The 20,579-nt window shown below is 49.6% G+C and overlaps 1 protein-coding gene across 2 annotated transcripts in view; it reads right to left on the bottom strand.

Annotated features, from left to right (window-relative positions):
• The window catches only part of MUS81 (MUS81 structure-specific endonuclease subunit), a 415,158-nt gene that overhangs the window by 320,188 nt on the left and 74,391 nt on the right, over positions 1 to 20,579 (bottom strand). The window lies entirely within an intron of this gene.

A 20,579-nucleotide genomic window follows, 5' to 3' on the forward strand; every position in this document is an offset into this window, starting at 1 on the left:
GGTCTTCAACCATTCCTGGGTATACCCTAGAAGCCGGCCCCCCACCCTGGGATCCCCCAGAGGGAGGCCCGCCCCGTCATGCGGCAGGCTTATCGGTCTTGGAAGCTGGATGACGGGCCGCCCCAGGCTCTTTTGGGCTTAGGCTTACCAGGTTTGGAAGTGCGGGCCTGCTTGTTGTACGCCTGACCTTTTGCTTTACCTGAAGGACGAAAGGGGCGAAAGGAAGTACCTTTAGCCTTTGACACAGAAGGAGCAGTACTTGGCAGACAGGCAGTTTTGGCAGTAGCCAAGTCAGCCACAATCTTATTTAAATCCTCCCCAAACAGAATATCTCCCTTAAAAGGGAGTACCTCCAGGATTTTTCTAGAGTCCAGATCCACAGACCAGGATCTCAGCCACAATATCCGGCGAGCCAGGACTGACGTAGTAGAGGCATTGGCTGCCAGGATACCGGCATCAGAAGCCGCCTCTTTAATATAACGAGAAGCTGTGACAATATAAGACAAGCATTGTCTAGCATGGTCAGAGGAGATTTCAGCATCTACCTCCAAGGCCCATGCTTCAATGGCCTCTGCAGCCCAAGTAGCTGCAATAGTGGGCCTTTGTGCAGCACCCGTGAGGGTGTAAATCGCTTTCAGACAACCCTCCACACGTTTATCCGTAGGCTCTTTTAGAGACGTGACGGTGGTGACCGGTAGAGCTGAGGAAACCACCATCCTAGCCACATGTGAGTCCACTGGAGGAGGTGTTTCACAATTCTTAGACATTTCCGGCGCGAGGGGATAGCGAGCCAGCATCTTCTTTTGAGGCACAAACTTCGTACCCGGGTTTCCCCAGTGTTCCTGACGTATATCCACTAGATGGTCAGAGTGAGGTAAAACTTGTTTAACCACCTTCTGACGCTTGAACCTATCTGGTTTCTTAGGAGGGGCGGATGGCTCGGGATCATCCGTAATCTGTAAAATCAACTTAATAGCCTCCAAAAGATCAGGAACATCCACATGTGAACTACCCTCCCTATCAGCTGCAGGGACCACAAACGGTTGCACCGGCATTGGCGGTCCCATAGGGGGTGTTAGTTTCTGAACTAGCGAATGCAGAAGCGTGGAAAAAGCGGCCCATGGCGGGTCATTATTTGCCCCCGTTGCCACCGTCCCACTGGGGGGCAAGGAGCCCCCAGAACCAGAGTCCAAAGCTGCTATATTCTCCACATAGATATCTGCGGCTTCAGCAACACCGGCCAAGTGTTCAGCCCTAGAACCGTTACCCTCAGAAGCAGACATGATATAACTTGCAGTATCAGGTAACACAGTACAATTTGTCAGCAGCACAATACCTCTAGCCCAAACCCCTGCGCAGTGTAGTCAGCACCAGCAGAGATAAAGGAGAGATATGGTGACTAAATCACAGAGAAAAATACGTAATACAGTATATCTTTGTGAAAATCCTATATTAGATAAAACCTGACACACCATGCCCCCTCAGGTTATAGAATATAGGGATGGCAGGTTGAGTGAAAGACACGAAATGGACACCACTCAGCTATCAAATGCACACACAAATAGTCACAGTCTGTACAATGCAGAGGTTATTACTAACAATAATACTGCACTGGACTAGCTTACACAGCTATATAACAATAGATATAACAGTACACAGTAAGAACTGGATGTATATCACAGGGTAATTGTACTAGGAAACCCTGACTAAATGCACTCTTTCTTAACTAACACTGACTAAAAAAGGCAGGTAGAATACCTAAGTGTCTTGTAAAGTAACAGCACTGACAACCAGGCGGCTTTACATAGGAGGATTTGCCCAAGCATTCCCAGGAACAGTGAGCTGAGGAGTAATGGCGCCGCAGACACTGCCAGGGAGTGAGGGAGAGACAGATATGCAGCTCCAGGGCGGGAACATTTGCAGAAAATGGCACCCTGGGGCTGGGGGAGGGGCTTCAGATCCAAGCTCTATCCCGCTGCTGGCAAATCCACCGGGTACTGCGGGCTCTAATAAAACGGTTTATAGAGAAAACCTGATCTGTCCCATGCCCTGGTGATCTAGTGGGATCGCCTGTACTGCCACTGACCGCACCGGATCGCGATAAAGACCGGGTCCCACAAGCGGGACCCACTTACCACCTCCCGAAGCGCGGCCACGCGATCCCGGAGAGCCCCCGTCGTGTGTGCCTGACAAGAAGAAAACCGGAGTCTCCTGCTGTAGTTACCCGGCAACCAGGGCTCGGGAGTGTACAGCGCCACTGGGGAGAGCCGGAGCTGCAGCCTTGAATGTCCACTGACATGTAACACTGCTGCTGCCCTTGAAGTCCTCAAAAAAAAAAGCTCTTCTTAGGGCTGCCTGGAGCAGCCCATCTGTTAAGTGCCTGCTACTGCAGCACCAACTACAAAACTGAGATCCTGTGTAGGGAGGCGGGGTGATATAGGAGGCGGCGCTATGCATTCTGGAAACAGTCAAAGCTTTGAGCCTGTTGGTGCCTCGGATCAAGATCCTACTCTACACTCCATTGTCCATTCCTTGTGGAGCCCAGTGTACCCCGCAGCAGAAAAAAAGGATGCATGTCAACCTAAGTGTTGTCGACCTAGAGACCGGATACCAACCCACTCTGAGGCTCTGTTCAGCGCTCAGGGCATCTTTGTCACACGAGCTGGAAAGTTGGAAGTTTATGTCTCATTCACTATGCGACTATGGGCCAAATTCAGGATGATTTGCAAATCGCGATCCAACTGGAATTTTTGCGTTCCCACGGCGGGCGTATGCGGCCTCATTTACTGCGGGTGACCCGAAGTAAAAGCAAACACCTCTGCCTGTCAATCAGACAGAGGCGTTCGCAGGGTGGCAATGCTCCATTCCCGAGGCGGAGAAGAGAGCTTTGCGGGGCGCCAGCAGGGAAACGGGGGCGACGACATCTGAATGGGGGCATTGCGTGGGCGTAATTGGGTGATGTCACACGTAGCCGCTCCGATGAAAAAGATGGCTGCGGACCTCCTACTTTATGCGACCGCGAACTAATTGTGGCGCAATTGCAAAAAGTGCGTGCTCGTGGGGGGTGTGGGGGTGGCGGATAGCACGCTGGCCGGCCTTGCCCTGCTATGGGTGGCCCCCAGCATGCGAGACTTAAGGGCCCAATATACTAGAACAACAATGGGGGTAATTCCAAGTTGTTCGCAGCAGAAACAATATAACCCACCCAAATCTAGCTCTTTCTGCACATGTTATATCTGCCTCCCCTGCAGTGCACATGGTTTTGCCCAGTTGCTATCAAAAATCCTGCTGCGATCAACTTGGAATTACCCCCAATGTCCGATTTCATCCGATTTTGGCCATTCGGGCTGATATATCGGATGAAATCAGGCATTTTGGAGGTGTCTTACATCCGATCCGATGCGCATTCCTGTGAGCATCGGACCATATCCCCTAGATCAGGGGTGGGGAACCTCAGGCCCGCGGGCCATATAAGGCCCGTAGAACCACTTGATCCGGCCCGGCCAGGCTCACCTATCCAAGGGAGATGCCTGGCGCCCGCTGAGATTTTGTTACTAGCGGGCACCCGGCTTCTTCCCCTCAGCAGCAGCAACCGGAGGCAGTAGCTCACACCTGAGCTTCGGCAGTGTACGTGTGCGGCTGTGCGGTGCTATGGGAGAGATGTTATGACGTCTCTCCCATAGTTCTGAGGAGCGGGCAGCGAGGCGGAGGGCAACGGTCCGGAAGCAGGAGCGGGGCTGGTGAGTAATGTGTTTTCTTTTTCTTTTAATGTGTGTGTGTAAGCGGTGCTACTAGGGGGCATATCTAATGGGGCATAACAACTGACTAGGGGCATATTTAATGGGGCATAACAAGTGACTGGGGGCATATCTACTGGGGGCATATCAACTGACTGGGGGTATATCTACTGGGGGCATAACTACTGACTTGGGGCATAACTACTTGGGGCATAACTACTGGGGGCAGGTCCCCGAAGGATTTTATTCATATCCAAATGGCCCTTGGTAGAAAAAAGGTTCCCCACCCCTGCCCTAGATTGACTGTGCTGCACTCGTGATATGTCAGACCCCGCAGGCATGGCTGGGATCGCACAAGATACATCGTAAGCAAAAGGACCGCATACGATGTATCTTATGCGATCCTGCCCCCGGGAGACTGCAGGGATGATCACCTGTGACATGAGGGTCTGACATTTTGCATTAGTGTATGGGGCCCTTAAGGACTGCAAATTCTGCTAAAATGCAGAATTTGCAATCCTTACTGAATAGGGTCCTATGTTAGGAAAGGGGGTAAAGGGAAGCATGCTAATGGATACATGATCCTGTGTATAAATGTTAAATTGTGCATTACATTGGCATTGATTATTGTGCACTTCTTTCCTGAATAATTGTATTGCAGCAGCAACAATATTAATCTCAATATTGTTCTCCTACACAGGACCCTCTGCTCTTATTCATCTACCTTCTGCGCTTACTCATCTACCTTGTATGTCCCTGTCAAGTACACTCTGTAGGTGACACTAACTGGGAATACAGGAGCCGCTGGGAGAAATTATATAGTATATACGTACATCACTGCACTACGGGGGCAGAATGCGCTCTACACAGAGTGTAACTAGGGTGCTCCCTGTATTGTATGCTGCACATATGAACACTCTGTGTTGTATGGTGATCTGAGGCGTAAGCAGTGTTTTCGGAGCCCAGGGTAAGATGAGGAGTGGCGCCGCCCCCCCCCCCCCCCCCCAACAAAAAAAAACTGGCAAATACTTTTCTCGTGGTCCGTAAAGGATGCTGGGGTCCACATTAGTACCATGGGGTATAGACGGGTCCACTAGGAGCCATTGGCACTTTAAGAGTTTGAGAGTGTGGGCTGACTCCTCCCTCTATGCCCCTCCTACCAGACTCAGTCTAGAAACTGTGCCAGAGGAGACGGACATCTTCGAGAGAAGAAATTTACACAGATAGTGGCGAGATTCACACCAGCTCACACATACAAGGCACATCAAGCTAACCAGCTTGAAACGCAGAAACCGCTGAAACATTACTTACCAAGTAACAATGCAATACCCAACTAAAACGAAGTCGTACTGAACCAAATAACGATGGCAGGAAAACGAAGCGCTGGGCGGGTGCCCAGCATCCTCTACGGACTACGAGAAAACCAAAATCCTATTTTCTCTTACGTCCTAGAGGATGCTGGGGTCCACATTAGTACCATGGGGATGTACCAAAGCTCCCAGAACGGGAGGGAGAGCGTGGAGGCTCCTGCAGAACTGATTGACCAAACTTAAGGTCCTCAGCGGCCAAAGTATCGAACTTGTAAAACTTTGCAAACGTGTTCGACCCAGACCAAGTAGCCGCTCGGCAAAGCTGTAAAGCCGAGACACCCCAGGCAGCCGTCCAGGAAGAAACCACCTTACGAGTAGAGTGGGCCTTAACAGACGTAGGACACGGCAATCCTGCCGAAGAATACGCATGCTGGATAGTGAACCTGATCCAGCGAGAGATTGTCTGCTTAGAAGCAGGACACCCAAGTTTCTTGGGATTATACAGGACAAACAGAGAGTCCGATTTCCTGTGACGAGCAGTCCTCTTCACATAGATTTTATGAGCCCTTACAACATCCAAGGACTTTGATGAAATGGAGGAGTCAGTAGCAACTGGCACCATAATTGGTTGGTTGATATGAAATGCCGACACAACCTTCGGAATAAACTGCTGACGTGTCCGAAGCTTAGCCCTATCTTCATGGAAGATCAAGTTTGGGCTTCTACAGGACAAAGCCCCCAACTCCGACACACGTCTAGCAGAAGCTAAGGCCAACAAAGTGACATCCTTCCACGTAAGAAACTTGACCTCAACCTCCTGTAGGGGATCAAACCAGTCCGACTGGAGGAACTGCAACACCACGTTAAGATCCCAGGGCGCCGTAGGCGGCACAAAGGGAGGTTGGATGTGCAGAACTCCCTTCAAAAAAGTCTGAACCTCAGGAAGGGCAGCCAACTGTTTCTGGAAGAAAATGGATAGGTCCGAAATTTGGACCTTTATAGATCCAAACCTCAGGCCCATATCCACACCTGCTTGCAGGAAGAGGAGAAAACATCTCAGTTGAAACTCCACCGTAGGAAGCTTCTTGGACTCACACCAAGATACATATTTTTTCCAAACACGATGGTAATGTTTAGACGTAACTACTTTCCTACAGAAATAAAGAGTGGATTATGCGCTCCTAAATTGGGATAATGATCAGTCTCTATAAATTGTCTCTCCAAGAATCTTGTGGTAGTAGCAGTGGGAGTTCTTCTTTTTATCCGCACAATGACCTCAGAAAAAAGACACAAAAGGAAAAACACCTCTCATAGGGGTAAATTTACTAAGATTCGTATTTTCCCGTTTCAGGTCAAAGTTCAATCACGAATGACATCGAAAGTGTAAAACTGCAACTTTTTGAATTTGTTACGATGGATTTACTAAGCTGTCGTATTCGGGTTTTTCTTTTCTTCCGATGTCGATGTCATTCGTGTTTTTTTTGTGTTTTTTACGGCAGTGATTAGCAAAACACTGCCGACTTTTTTACAATTAATCTCGGCCGGATCTGTGTGATCCGTGCTGGGGTTCAAATTTTTTTTTTTTTTTAAATTAAACACTGTAAAATTTTTAAAAAAAAATTGCGTGGGGTCCCCCCTCCTAAGCATAACCAGCCTCGGGCTCTTTGAGCCGATCCTGGTTGCAAAAATATGGGTAAAAAAATGACAGGGGTTCCCCCATATTTAAGCAACCAGCATCGGGCTCTGCGCCTGGTCCTGGTTCCAAAAATACGGGGGACAAAAAGAGTAGGGGTCCCCCGTATTTTTAAAACCAGCACCGGGCTCCACTAGCTGGACAGATAATGCCACAGCCGGGGGTCACTTTGATATAGTGCCCTGCGGCCGTGGCATCAAAAATCCAACTAGTCACCCCTAGCCGGGGTACCCTGGGGGAGTGGGGACCCCTTCAATCAAGGGGTCCCCCCCCCCAGCCACCCAAGGGCCAGGGGTGAAGCCCGAGGCTGTCCCCCCCCATCCAATGGGCTGCGGATGGGGGGGCTGATAGCCTTTGTTGTCAAAGAAAAGATATTGTTTTTAGTAGCAGTACTACAAGTCCCAGCAAGCCTCCCCCGCATGCTGGTACTTGGAGAACCACAAGTACCAGCATGCGGCGGAAAAACGGGCCCGCTGGTACCTGTAGTACTACTACTAAAAAAATACCCAAAAAAACACAAGACACACACACCGTGAAAGTATAATTTTATTACATACATACATACACACATACATACATACATACTTACCTTATGTTCCCACGCAGGTCGGTCCTCTTCTCCAGTAGAATCCAAGGGGTACCTGTTGAAGAAATTATACTCACGAGATCCAGGGGTCCAGGCTCCTCGGGGAATCCAGGTGTAATCCACGTACTTGAAAAAAATAACAAAACGGACACTCGAGCCACGCACTAAAAGGGGACCCATGTTTGCACATGGATCCCCTTTTCCCGACTGCCAGAAACCCACTCTGACTGATGTCTAAGTGGGTTTCTTCAGCCAATCAGGGAGTGCCACGATGTAGCACTCTCCTGATCGGCTGTGTGCTCCTGTCCTAACTGACAGGCAGCACACGGCAGTGTTACAATGTAGCGCCTATGCGCTACATTGTAACCAATGCTGGGAACTTTCTTGCTCAGCGGTGACGTCACTTTAGGTCAACCGCAGGGCAGAAAGTTCCCATCATTGGTTACAATGTAGCGCATAGGCGCTACATTGTAACACTGCCGTGTGCTGCCTGTCAGTGAGGACAGGAGCACACAGCTGATTGTCACGATCCGGGTATCTGGACGCCATTTCTTACCCATCAGATGCCTCCTAAGGCTGGCTCAGCGCTCCAGGACCGGATCCCATCTGTTATCCTAATGTTCACATTCCTGCATCCTCTCCTGTCTCTCTGAGACGCTGTCACAGTAACGCCTTATTACATCTGGCATGGCGTCTCCCGCGGCCTCCGCCGCCGTCCCTGAGCTTCTGCATGCAGAGTGTCAGAGTGGCGATTACGTCAGCCGCGGCCTCCGCTGTGTCCGCGTGGTTGGATGTGCACTTGTCAGCCTGGCGTCTCCTGTCTCCAGTGGCCGGCGCCGCCATTACTGTTTTCATTACCACATGGATTACAAACCAAACTTCCCTCCAAGTGTCTGCATGGGCGCAGCCATCTTGGATTCTGTCAGCTGATCATTTCCTCCAATCTGTTGTCAGTATTGTTAATCTGCATAATTGCCTAGCCAATCCCTTCCTTGCTGCAGGTATAAATACACTGTGCCTGAGCAAGGAAGGCGTCAGTGCTTTGGTTGTCAAACCTAGTTCCTGTTTGTCTCTCTCCTGTGATTGTCTTCCAGGTTCCAGCTCCTGTCTCAAGACTTCCACCATAGAGACCCGCACCAGCATTCCACCTGCGGTGTAGCCTGACTCTCCAATCCATTGTGGATTCATCTGTTTCCAGCTACAACATTACCTGCTTCCAGCTCAGCTTTCAGCAGAGTACAGCTTCCCTTAAAGGGCCGGTGTCCTTTCTACACTTTACCACTCTCCACCGGTATTATTATTTCTCCGCTCTCAAGTTCTACATTTCAGTTCATACTTCATCGCTCCCAAGTTCATCTATTATTTAACTGGTTCCAGCCAGTATCCACTCCGTGCTAACAACAGTCTGGTTCCAGCCAGTATCCACAGCAGCTGTTTTACCTTCAGCAACCCAGCTTTTCCTGGAACACCAGCTGGCACAATCCTGGGTTATCTCCATTGCTACAGTCGGGCCTGGTAAGGACTTTCCATCTAGAAGATCATAAGAACTATCTCACACTACCAGTGCCCTGTGGCTCCTGCCATCCTGTAGTACCCAGGAACTGTATTTATTATTTGCTGACTTTTACGTTTTCTTTTACTGCTGCTGTGTTGCGGAGTTGTCATAATAAACATCATTGACTTTTATCCAAGTTGTCGTGGTCACGCCTTCGGGCAGTTATTATTCATGTTACTTACATGTCCAGGGGTCTGATACAACCTCCCAGGTTCCGGTACATCTCAGCCCCTACAACTGAGGCTGCCTCCCGTCAGCTCAGGCCCTCAGTTGTGACAGTAAGCACTGACCTAATGAATCCAGCCGGAGACCAGGATCAAGCGGCCAGGCCGATGCAAGAACTGGCAGCCCGACTAGAACATCAGGAGGCTGCACAGGGCCACATCATCCGCTGTCTCCAGGATCTCTCTACTCGGCTGGATGGGATTCAGACAACTCTCCGTGGATCTTGCGCGTCTGGTGCGTCAACCACAGTGACTCCAGCTATAACCCCACCCACCTTACCCATTTCTGCTCCACGTCTTCATCTTCCAACGCCAGCAAAATTTGACGGATCTCCAAGATTCTGCAGGGGATTTCTCAACCAGTGTGAGATTCAGTTTGAGCTACAACCTGGCAATTTTCCCAGTGACCGTACAAAAATTGCCTACATTATTTCTCTTCTCAGTGGCTCAGCCCTTGATTGGGCATCACCGTTATGGGAGAGGTCCGACACCCTGCTATCTTCCTACACTGCCTTCGTGTCAACATTCAGGCGCATCTTCGACGAGCCAGGCCGGGTAACCTCAGCTTCATCCGAGATTCTCCGTTTACGCCAGGGGTCACGTACTGTAGGACAATATCTGATACAGTTCCAGATCCTGGCATCCGAACTGGCATGGAACGACGAGGCCCTGTATGCTGCATTCTGGCATGGCTTATCTGAGCTTATTAAAGATGAGTTAGCTACCAGAGACTTACCTTCTAAGTTAGATGAGCTAATCTCACTCTGCACGAAAGTTGATTTACGTTTCAGAGAGAGAGCAACTGAGCGTGGAAGATCATCTGCTCCAAAATCTTCTGCTCCTCCTCCTCGTCAACTGTCACCATCTAAAGATGAGCCCATGCAAATTGGCCGTTCCCGTTTAACTCCTGCTGAGCGCCGAAGACGTCTCTCTGAGTCTCTTTGTCTTTACTGTGCAGCTCCGTCTCACACCATCAATGCCTGTCCCGAACGTCCGGGAAAACTCCAAACCCTAGCTCGCCCAGGAGAGGGCCGGCTAGGAGTAATGATCTCCTCTCCATCTCCTCATGATTGTAATCTCCCAGTCTCGCTTCAAGTTGCTCAACGTTATCGGAACGTCATTGCCCTCCTTGATTCCGGAGCAGCTGGGAACTTTATTACTGAAGCCTATGTTAAACGGTGGTCCCTACCCACCGAGAGACTTCCTTCCTCCTTTTCCTTAACTGCCGTGGATGGCAGTAAAATTTTTGATACTGTTATTGCTCTAAGGACTCTACCAGTTCGTCTGAGAGTGGGAGTTCTTCATTCCGAACTTATTTCACTTTTAGTGATTCCAAGAGCCACACATCCTGTGGTCCTGGGCCTTCCATGGCTCCGTCTTCACAATCCTACAATTGATTGGACGACTACGCAAATCCTGGCATGGGGTTCCTCCTGTGCAGAGACATGTTTGTTTAAAGTATTGCCTGTCTGTTCTTCCTCCCCCAGGTCGTCTGATGTTCCACCTCCTCCATATCAAGATTTCACGGATGTGTTCAGTAAAGCTTCTGCTGATATCCTTCCTCCTCATAGAGAATGGGACTGCCCGATTGATCTCGTTCCAGGGAAGGTTCCACCTCGAGGCCGAACTTATCCGTTGTCTCTGCCTGAGACGCATTCTATGGAGGAATACATTAAAGAGAACCTAGCAAAGGGGTTCATTCGACCTTCTTCTTCCCCAGCCGGCGCAGGCTTCTTTTTTGTAAAAAAGAAAGATGGTGGTCTGCGGCCGTGCATCGACTACAGAGGTTTGAACGACATTACCATCAAGAACCGTTATCCTTTACCCCTGATTACTGAGCTCTTTGACAGAGTTAGCGGAGCTACCATCTTTACAAAGCTGGACTTGCGAGGTGCATACAATCTCATCCGGATCCGTGAGGGTGACGAGTGGAAGACCGCCTTTAACACCCGTGACGGACATTATGAGTACCTCGTCATGCCCTTCGGATTGAGCAATGCTCCAGCTGTCTTCCAGCATTTTGTCAATGAGATCTTCAGAGACATTCTATACCGTCATGTCGTGGTCTATCTAGACGATATCCTCATTTTTGCCAACGATTTAGAGGAACATCGTTTTTGGGTTAAAGAGGTTCTGTCCCGTCTCCGTGTCAATCATCTCTATTGCAAATTAGAAAAATGCGTCTTTGAAGTCAAGTCCATTCCGTTTCTAGGGTACATTGTGTCCGGTTCCGGACTAGAGATGGATCCTGAGAAACTACAAGCAATTCAGAATTGGCCGGTACCCTTAACCCTCAAAGGGGTCCAGAGGTTCTTAGGGTTCGCCAATTATTACCGAAAGTTTATACGAGACTTTTCCACCATTGTGGCGCCTATTACTGCTTTCACCAAGAAGAGTGCTAACCCGTCCAAGTGGTCTGAAGAAGCCATGCAAGCTTTTCATCTTTTAAAACAGAGGTTCATCTCTGCGCCTGTCCTGAAACAGCCTGACATCGACTCTCCTTTCATCCTAGAGGTGGATGCCTCCTCCGTTGGAGTAGGAGCGGTGTTATCTCAGAGGGCTAAAGATGGCCATTTACATCCTTGCAGTTTCTTCTCCCGGAAGTTCTCCCCAGCTGAGCGCAACTATGCCATTGGCGACCAGGAGTTGCTAGCCATCAAGCTCGCTCTAGAAGAGTGGAGGTATCTGTTGGAGGGAGCTTCTCATTTAATCACCATACTTACAGACCACAAGAACCTTTTATACCTGAAGGGCGCACAATGTCTCAACCCTCGTCAGGCCAGATGGGCACTTTTCTTTTCCAGGTTCGACTTTAAACTCCAGTTCTGTCCGGGCTCTCAGAATCGCAAGGCCGATGCCCTTTCCCGCTCATGGGAGCAAGAAAATGAGTCAGAGTCTTCAGACAAGCATCCCATTATAAATCCGTTGGCATTCTCCACTGTAGGGATGGACTCTACGCCCCCATCAGGGAAAAGTTTTGTGAAGCCGATGCTAAGGAAGAAGCTCATGCATTGGGCCCATGCTTCCGTTTTGCCGGACATACAGGTATCCAAAAAACCCTGGAGTTTATCTCTAGGTCCTATTGGTGGCCAACTCTGAAAAAAGACGTCTTGGAGTTTATTGCATCTTGCCCAAAGTGTGCCCAACATAAAGTATCCCGCCAGTCGCCTGCGGGGCAACTGGTTCCACTATCCGTTCCCCGTCGACCATGGACCCACTTGTCGATGGATTTCATTACAGACTTACCCATGTGCAACAAGTTCAATACCATCTGGGTGGTAGTTGACCGGTTCACCAAGATGGCACACTTCATTCCTCTCACCGGTCTTCCGTCAGCTTCCAAGTTGGCTCAAGTATTCATACAAGAGATCTTCCGACTCCACGGTCTTCCTGAAGAAATTATCTCAGATCGAGGAGTTCAATTCACAGCCAAATTCTGGCGAAGTTTATGTCAAGTCCTCCAAGTCAAGCTTAAGTTTTCCACGGCTTACCATCCTCAGACCAATGGTCAAACCGAGAGGGTGAATCAGGACTTGGAGGCCTTCCTCCGCATCTATGTGTCCTCCTCTCAAGATGACTGGGTTCAATTACTTCCCTGGGCCGAGTTCTGTCATAACAACCAGTATCATTCTTCATCTGCTTCAACACCATTCTTCACTAACTTTGGATTCCACCCTAAAGTTCCTGAGTTCCAACCGCTTCCAGCAACTTCTGTTCCCGCAGTGGATATCACCTTGCATCAGTTTGCCAATATCTGGAAGAGCGTACGATCAGCTCTGCTCAAGGCATCGTTCAGGTACAAGAAGTTTGCGGATAAGAAGAGTCGAGCAGTTCCTGCTCTCAAGGTGGGTGATCGGGTATGGTTATCCACGAAGAATTTGAGGTTAAGAGTTTCCAGTATGAAGTTTGCACCTCGCTATATCGGTCCTTTCAAGATTGAACAAGTCATCAATCCTGTTGCTTACAGACTCCAGTTGCCTCCCTTCTTAAAAATACCCAGGACATTCCATGTTTCCCTGTTGAAACCGCTGATCTTGAATCGGTTTCATTCCTCACTTCCTCCAACTCCGAAAGTCCAAACTCAACGAGGCGTTGAGTATGAAGTGGCCAAGATCCTGGACTCACGTCACCGTTACGGTCAACTACAGTATCTTATTGACTGGAAGGGTTACGGCCCTGAGGAACGTTCATGGACCAATGCTTCTGATGTCCATGCTCCTGCCTTGGTCCGGAGATTCCATTCCAAGTTTCCTCAAAAGCCAAAGAAGTGTCCTGGGGCCACTCCTAAAGGGGGGGGTGCTGTCACGATCCGGGTATCTGGACGCCATTTCTTACCCATCAGATGCCTCCTAAGGCTGGCTCAGCGCTCCAGGACCGGATCCCATCTGTTATCCTAATGTTCACATTCCTGCATCCTCTCCTGTCTCTCTGAGACGCTGTCACAGTAACGCCTTATTACATCTGGCATGGCGTCTCCCGTGGCCTCCGCCGCCGTCCCTGAGCTTCTGCATGCAGAGTGTCAGAGTGGCGATTACGTCAGCCGCGGCCTCCGCTGTGTCCGCGTGGTTGGATGTGCACTTGTCAGCCTGGCGTCTCCTGTCTCCAGTGGCCGGCGCCGCCATAACTGTTTTCATTACCACATGGATTACAAACCAAACTTCCCTCCAAGTGTCTGCATGGGCGCAGCCATCTTGGATTCTGTCAGCTGATCATTTCCTCCAATCTGTTGTCAGTATTGTTAATCTGCATAATTGCCTAGCCAATCCCTTCCTTGCTGCAGGTATAAATACACTGTGCCTGAGCAAGGAAGGCGTCAGTGCTTTGGTTGTCAAACCTAGTTCCTGTTTGTCTCTCTCCTGTGATTGTCTTCCAGGTTCCAGCTCCTGTCTCAAGACTTCCACCATAGAGACCCGCACCAGCATTCCACCTGCGGTGTAGCCTGACTCTCCAATCCATTGTGGATTCATCTGTTTCCAGCTACAACATTACCTGCTTCCAGCTCAGCTTTCAGCAGAGTACAGCTTCCCTTAAAGGGCCGGTGTCCTTTCTACACTTTACCACTCTCCACCGGTATTATTATTTCTCCGCTCTCAAGTTCTACATTTCAGTTCATACTTCATCGCTCCCAAGTTCATCTATTATTTAACTGGTTCCAGCCAGTATCCACTCCGTGCTAACAACAGTCTGGTTCCAGCCAGTATCCACAGCAGCTGTTTTACCTTCAGCAACCCAGCTTTTCCTGGAACACCAGCTGGCACAATCCTGGGTTATCTCCATTGCTACAGTCGGGCCTGGTAAGGACTTTCCATCTAGAAGATCATAAGAACTATCTCACACTACCAGTGCCCTGTGGCTCCTGCCATCCTGTAGTACCCAGGAACTGTATTTATTATTTGCTGACTTTTACGTTTTCTTTTACTGCTGCTGTGTTGCGGAGTTGTCATAATAAACATCATTGACTTTTATCCAAGTTGTCGTGGTCACGCCTTCGGGCAGTTATTATTCATGTTACTTACATGTCCAGGGGTCTGATACAACCTCCCAGGTTCCGGTACATCTCAGCCCCTACAACTGAGGCTGCCTCCCGTCAGCTCAGGCCCTCAGTTGTGACACTGATCAGGAGAGTGCTACAACGTGGCGCTCCCTGATTGGCTGAAGAAACCCACTTAGACAGAAGTCAAAGTGGGTTTCTGGCATTCGTGGAAAGGTGACCCATGTGCAAACATGGGTCCCCTTTCAGTTCGTGGTCGGGACACCGTTTTGTTATTTTTTTCAAGTACGTGGATTACCCCTGGATTTCCCGAGGAGCCTGGACCCCTGGATCTCGTGAGTATAATTTCTTCAACAGGTACCCCTTGGATTCTACTGGAGAAGAGGACCGACCTGCGTGGGAACTTAAGGTAAGTATGTATGTATGTGTGTATGTATGTAATAAAATTATACTTTCACGGTGTGTGTGTCTTGTCTTTTTTTGGGTATTTTTTTAGTAGTAGTACTACAGGTACCAGCGGGCCCGTTTTTCCGTCGCATGCTGGTACTTGTGGTTCTCCAAGTACCAGCATGCGGGGGAGGCTTGCTGGGCCTTGTAGTACTGCTACTAAAAACAATATATTTTCTTTTACAACAAAGGCTATCAGCCTCCCCATCCGCAGCCCATTGGATGGGGGGGGACAGCCTCGGGCTTCACCCCTGGCCCTTGGGTGGCTGGGGGGGGGGGACCCCTTGATTGAAGGGGTCCCCACTCCCCCAGGGTACCCCGGCCAGGAGTGACTAGTTGGATTTTTGATGCCACGGCCGCAGGGCACTATATAAAAGTGACCCCCGGCTGTGGCATTATCTGTCCAGCTAGTGGAGCCCGGTGCTGGTTTTAAAAATACGGGGGACCCCTACTCTTTTTGTCCCCCGTATTTTTGGGACCAGGACCAGGCGCAGAGCCCGATGCTGGTTGCTTAAATATGGGGGAACCCCTGTCATTTTTTTCCCCATATTTCTGCAACCAGGATCGGCTCAAAGAGCCCGAGGCTGGTTATGCTTAGGAGGGGGGACCCCACGCAATTTTTTTTTGAAAAAATAAGCACTTTCCCACCCCTTCCCACTGATATACATGCACGGATCTCATGGATCCGTGCATGCCTATCCAATCACGAATAAAAAAAAAAGGTCTGGTTTTTTTTAGCACTTTTTTACGAGTTGTAATTTTTCACGGCAGTGTTTGTTTGTTTTTTGCTTTGCACTTCTTAGTAAATGACCGAGATTCATACTTAAACAGCCGCGTTTTGACCGATGGTGTATTCATTCGTAATTTTTTACTTGGACTTGCAAAAAATTACGAATGCCCTCATCTCTGCCGTGATTAGTGTTTAGTAAATTACCGAGATGACACTTTGATGAAAAAACGGCATCTCGGTCAAAATCGGGAGCTTAGTAAATTTCCCCCATAGTGTGCATCAAACAGTCATGGTATAAAGTGTGAGAGGTGTTTTCCTTTTGTGTCTTTTAGGAGCGCATAATCCACTTTTCTCTTACGTCCTAGAGGATGCTGGGGACTCCGTAAGGACCATGGGGTATAGACGGGCTCCGCAGGAGACATGGGCACTCTAAGACTTTAGATGGGTGTGAACTGGCTCCCCCCTCTTTGCCCCTCCTCCAGACCTCAGTTGGATCCTGTGCCCAGAGGAGACTGAATGCACTGCAGGGGAGCTCTACTGAGTTTCTCTGAAAAGACTTTTGTTAGGTTTATTATTTTCAGGGAGCACTGCTGGCAACAGGCTCCCTGCCTCGTGGGACTGAGGGGAGAGAAGCAGACCCACTTTCCTGGACTGATGGGCTCTGCTTCTTAGGCTACTGGACACCATTAGCTCCAGAGGGTCGGAACACAGGTGTCGTCCTCGCTGTTCGTCCCGGAGCCACGCCGCCGTCCTCCTCACAGAGCCGGAAGATAGAAGCCGGGTAAGTATATGAAGTAAGAAGACGTCAAAGGCGGCAGAAGACTTCAGTTCCCACACACACACAAGGCACAGCAGGGGGGGCGCCCTGGGCAGCAAGAATTATCTCACATAAAACTGGCACCATTATTAGATACTGCGGAGGCAGTATATTATAAAAAACCCCGCAAGTATAAAAAAATGAGCGGGACCGACGCCCGCCGTCGAGGGGGCGGGGCTTGATCCTCCAGCACTAACCAGCGCCATTTTCTCCACAGCATGCTGCAGAGAAGCTTCTCCCGGACTCTCCCCTGCTGAACGAATAGCAGGGGACAAAAAACGAGGGGGGGGGGCACATTTATTTGGTGCAAATTATATATATATAAAAGCGCTGTACTGACTGAGACTTTGTTTTCCGTATCTAGGGGCGCTGGGTGTGTGCTGGCATACTCTCTCTCTGTCTCTCCAAAGGGCCTTATTGGGGGGCTGTCCCCATATTCATATATCCCAGTGTGTGTGGGGGTGTCAGCACGTGTGTGTCGACATGTCTGAAGCGGAAGGCTCGTCGTGGGAGGATGCAGAGCAGATGGTGGTGGTGTCTCCGTCGGCACAGCCGACACCTGATTGGTTGGATATGTGGAATGTTTTAAATGCTTATTGAGATTGGACAAAGCAGAGTCCAAGGAAAAAGCAGGGAGTCAATCCATGGTTTTGGCTGTGTCACAAGACCCCTCAGGGTCCCATAAACGTCCCTTTTCCCAGATTGCAGACACTGATACCGACACGGATTCCGACTCCAGTGTCGACTATGATGATGCAAGGTTACACCCAAGGGTGGCCAAGAGTATTCAATATATGATTATTGCAATAAAAGATGTTTTGCATATCACGGAGGACCCCTCTGTCCCTGACACGAGGGTCTGCATGTTTAAGGAAAAGAAACCTGAGGTAACGTTTCCCCCATCTCATGAGCTGAACGCTTTATTTGAAAAGGCTTGGGAAACTCCAGACAAGAGACTGCAGGTTCCAAAGAGAATTATTATGGCGTATCCTTTCCCCTCAAAGGATAGGTTACGGTGGGAATCCTCGCCCACAGTGGACAAGGCCTTAATGCGCTTGTCCAAAAAGGTTACACTACCGTCCCCGGACACGGCAGCCCCAAGGATCCTGCGTATCGCAGGCAGGAAACTACCTTAAAATCAATTTATATGCATACGGGTGCCCTGCTCAGACCGGCAGTAGCGTCGGCATGGGAGGGTAGCGCAATTGCAGCGTGGACAGATAACTTGTCATCTGACATTGACACCCTAGATAAAGATAGTAATTTGTTGACCTTGGGTCACATTAAGGACGCAGCGTTGTATATGAGAGAGGCTGCGAGAGATATTGGGCTGTTGGGTTCAAGAGCCAATGCCATGGCAGTTTCTGCTAGAAGGTCCCTGTGGACCCGTCAATGGACAGGTGATGCTGATTCAAAGAGACATATGGAGGTCTTACTTTACAAAGGTGAAGTTTTATTTGGGGAGGGCCTCGCGGACCTGGTTTCCACAGCTACAACGGGTAAGTCTTCTTTTTTGCCTTATGTTCCCCCACAGCAAAAGAAAACACCTCAATACCAGATGCAGTCCTTTCGGTCGCATAAGTTCAGAAAGGGTCGGGGCTCTTCCTTCCTCGCCAGAGGTAGAGGTAGAGGGAAAAGAACACCAGCTACGGCTAGTTCCCAGGAACAGAAGTCCTCCCCGGCCTCTACAAAATCCACCGCATGACGCTGGGGCTCCGCTGAGGGAGTCCGCACCGGTGGGGGCACGTCTTCGGCTCTTCAGCCAAGTCTGGGTTCACTCGGATTTGGATCCTTGGGTGGTCGAAATTGTATCCCAGGCTACAAACTGGAGTTCAAAGAGGTGCCTCCACGCCGATTTTTCACATTTTTCAAATCGGCCTTGCCAGCTTCTCCCCCAGAGAGGGAAATAGTTTCAGCTGCCATACAAAAGCTATGTCAACAGCAGGTGATTATAAAGGTTCCCCTAGTGCAGCGGGGGAAAGGGTTTTATGGTTGAAAATGGATAGGTCCGAAATTTGGACCTTTATAGATCCAAACCTCAGGCCCATATCCACACCTGCTTGCAGGAAGAGGAGAAAACATCTCAGTTGAAACTCCACCGTAGGAAGCTTCTTGGACTCACACCAAGATACATATTTTCAACCCTATTTGTGGTCCCAAAGCCGGATGGCTCGGTCAGACCAATTCTGAATCTAAAATCCCTGAACCTATATTTGAAAAGGTTCAAATTCAAGATGGAATCTCTCCGGGCAGTGATCTCCAGCCTGGAAGGGGGGGATTTTATGGTGTCACTAGACATAAAGGATGCATACCTTCATGTCCCCATATATCCGCCTCATCAAGCCTACCTGAGATTGTAATTACCAGTTTCAGACGTTGCCGTTTGGGCTTTCCTCGGCCCCGAGAATTTTCACCAAGGTAATGGAGGAAATGATGATGTTCCTGCGAAAGCAAGGAGTCACAATTATCCCATACTTGGACGATCTCCTGATAAAGGCAAGATCAAGAGATCAGTTACTGAAAAGCGTGTCTCTCTCCTTGAGAGTACTACAACAACACGGCTGGATTCTAAATCTGCCAAAGTCGCAGTTGGTCCCGACGACTCGGCTGCCATTTTTGGGCATGGTTCTGGACACGGAAAAGAAGAGGGTTTTTCTCCCAATGGAAAAAGCCCAGGAACTCCAGAACATGGTCAAGGACCTGCTAATACCAAAAAGAGTGTCAGTTCATCAATGCACTCGAGTATTGGGAAAGTTGGTGGCGAGGCCATTCCGTTCGGCAGGTTCCATGCGAGAACTTTTCAGTGGGACCTTCTGGACAAGTGGTCAGGGTCCCATCTACAAATGCATCGGAGGTTAAGCCAGTCCCCCAGGGCCAGGGTATCTCTCCTGTGGTGGCTTCAGAGTGCTCACCTTCTAGAGGGTCGCAGGTTCGGCATTCAAGATTGGGTTCTTGTGACCACGGACGCGAGCCTCCGAGGATGGGGAGCAGTCACGCAAGGGAGAAATTTTTAGGGAATATGGTCAAGCCAGGAGGCTTGTCTACACATCAATGTGCTGGAATTAAGGGCCATATACAACGGCCTACAACAAGCGGAGAGTCTTCTTCGCAACCTACTGTCACGATCCGGGTATCTGGACGCCATTTCTTACCCATCAGATGCCTCCTAAGGCTGGCTCAGCGCTCCAGGACCGGATCCCATCTGTTATCCTAATGTTCACATTCCTGCATCCTCTCCTGTCTCTCTGAGACGCTGTCACAGTAACGCCTTATTACATCTGGCATGGCGTCTCCCGCGGCCTCCGCCGCCGTCCCTGAGCTTCTGCATGCAGAGTGTCAGAGTGGCGATTACGTCAGCCGCGGCCTCCGCTGTGTCCGCGTGGTTGGATGTGCACTTGTCAGCCTGGCGTCTCCTGTCTCCAGTGGCCGGCGCCGCCATTACTGTTTTCATTACCACATGGATTACAAACCAAACTTCCCTCCAAGTGTCTGCATGGGCGCAGCCATCTTGGATTCTGTCAGCTGATCATTTCCTCCAATCTGTTGTCAGTATTTTTAATCTGCATAATTGCCAAGCCAATCCCTTCCTTGCTGCAGGTATAAATACACTGTGCCTGAGCAAGGAAGGCGTCAGTGCTTTGGTTGTCAAACCTAGTTCCTGTTTGTCTCTCTCCTGTGATTGTCTTCCAGGTTCCAGCTCCTGTCTCAAGACTTCCACCATAGAGATCCGCACCAGCATTCCACCTGCGGTGTAGCCTGACTCTCCAATCCATTGTGGATTCATCTGTTTCCAGCTACAACATTACCTGCTTCCAGCTCAGCTTCCAGCAGAGTACAGCTTCCCTTAAAGGGCCGGTGTCCTTTCTACACTTTACCACTCTCCACCGGTATTATTATTTCTCCGCTCTCAAGTTCTACATTTCAGTTCATATTTCATCGCTCCCAAGTTCATTTATTATTTAACTGGTTCCAGCCAGTATCCACTCCGT

The sequence above is a fragment of the Pseudophryne corroboree genome, chromosome 11 (genome assembly GCF_028390025.1).
Source record: "Pseudophryne corroboree isolate aPseCor3 chromosome 11, aPseCor3.hap2, whole genome shotgun sequence".
NCBI classification, from domain to species: domain Eukaryota; kingdom Metazoa; phylum Chordata; class Amphibia; order Anura; family Myobatrachidae; genus Pseudophryne; species Pseudophryne corroboree.